Source organism: Plasmodium fragile (genome assembly GCF_000956335.1).
Source record: "Plasmodium fragile strain nilgiri unplaced genomic scaffold supercont1.5, whole genome shotgun sequence".
Taxonomy (NCBI): domain Eukaryota; phylum Apicomplexa; class Aconoidasida; order Haemosporida; family Plasmodiidae; genus Plasmodium; species Plasmodium fragile.
This window is the reverse complement of record NW_012192585.1, coordinates 491,179-493,187: the sequence shown is the minus strand read 5'-3', so window position 1 is coordinate 493,187 and position 2,009 is coordinate 491,179.

Genomic DNA, 2,009 nt, shown 5'->3' with positions numbered 1-2,009 from the left:
TCCCTATGCAAATTGCCCAAAAAAAAAAAAAAAAAATATATATAGCCTAATTTTGTATGCCCAGATTTCACGTACGTTGTTTGTTTTTTAAGCAGGGTAGGCAGCGGTACTTTTTTTTTTTTTTTCCCTCTTTGCCAGGACCACATAAGCTCCTCTTTTTTTTTTTTGTTTCTTTCCAACAGCCTTTGTGCACTTGGCTGGTGGCTTAGCCGCTCGCTTTACTTGGTTTTCATGCCCACCACGAGGGAAACAGCATACGCCCGACCCATACGTATTATCCATATATGTACATGCGGATGGAGTCACCCCAACGGTGCGTAACTACCTCGGCTGGGTTACCCCCTTTGTGGTGTTATTCGTTTTTCCCGCCTTGTCCCCACAACACCTTATATTGTGCTCGGGTTACGAACATAGTAATAGCAGTGTTTTCCCACTTCGCCTCATCCGATGACACTTCTCATCATTTCTGTTTACCTATGTGCCATATGGCGAGACTTAACATTTATGTTTGTAGCTTCGAACGGGAGGCCCACTTTTGCGAGGGGACAAAACGATTCGCACACAAGTGGCTACCCTTTCTCGTGCTTCCCATCATTTTTAACGGAGCAAAAGAGGAACTGAACAAAACATTGTGGAACCCCAACTGACAATGCGGAAAAGAAAAAAAAAAAAAAAAAAAAAAAAAAAAACATGTTATTCTCCCAAATGGTGTATGTTCCATTTGTGTACTTTTTTTCAACCAGGAAACATTCCTAATAAATCTTAAAGGACAAGTGATCCATGCGGTTGCGGCGATGGAAGCTACACACGATGTTCCGCGACGCATGCGCGACCATAAGGGCGGAAGAGGGGGGCGGTTGCGCCGCCCTTGACACTTGCACAAGTATGTCATCGTACCTATATGAATACGGAATATATCGTGTGGGGAATTGCCCCTTTTTAATTATCCCATTCTCCGAACACCATGCCTTTTTACCGCACTCACCCCCTTTTGTAATTGTTCTCCAAATGACGCGAATGCACATGTGCCACAGAAAAGGCAAGGCACCTTTTCCCACACCACGTGACGATGGTTACGATGATCCTACTCCCATACATTTTTATAACGAGGGTATACACAAATGGATAGGGGGGCGTTGCGGGAAAATACAAACCCTGGGGCGATTTCCCCTCAGGAAATATTCCATCGCCGCGAATAAGGCAAATGTGGCATACATAAAAATGGGCATACAGTTATAGGTAAGCCTTATGAAAAATAGGTAGCCTCAATTGGAGGGGCCCCCTTTTTTTTTTTTTTTTCACCTCAAACGGGAAAGGCAGCCAAACGGAGAAAAAAAATTAAGCACTCGTACGTATAAACATATATATATGTGCGTTTACGTGGGATGACCAAAGGCAGTTCCGTTCCACAAGCAATGTTGCGAAAGGTATGGGCAGGCTGCTCTCAAGTAAAAAGGAGGCAACAAGGCCCATCCATGTAAGGTGACAAATGAAGGCAAGAAAAAAAAAAAAGCAATTGTTGTTTCCCCCCATCGGACCACTTAACGCGCCTGCATTTTTATTTATTTTTTTTTTTTTTTCTTTGGGCTCATTTTTCGTCCCCCAAGTGCACTACGCATGAGATGATGGAGTGTAGCTTCACTTCGTTTGGGCTTGGGTGCGACGAAAATAAAAAGTGCCATACCATATATAACGGTAACTCTGTGCGCTGACAATATATAATAGTTGTGGCATATTGGGGGCATATAATATATGAATGCGATCATCCACAAATGAGGGCGGACTTTACGTGCGGGTTGTGGTAGTGGAGTGGTGCCATTCGGGCCATTCGCGACATGCCCCCGTGGGGATTGGCCCATCGGTACGCAGCGGTTTACCCAACCCCTGAAGGGGAAAATGTCACGCAGAGTTGAAACAAACACAAAAAAAACTCCCACCCACAATAATATTATTTTTGTAGATATGCAAAAAACTGCGCGAACATATTTTTAAATTAATTTTTTTTTTTT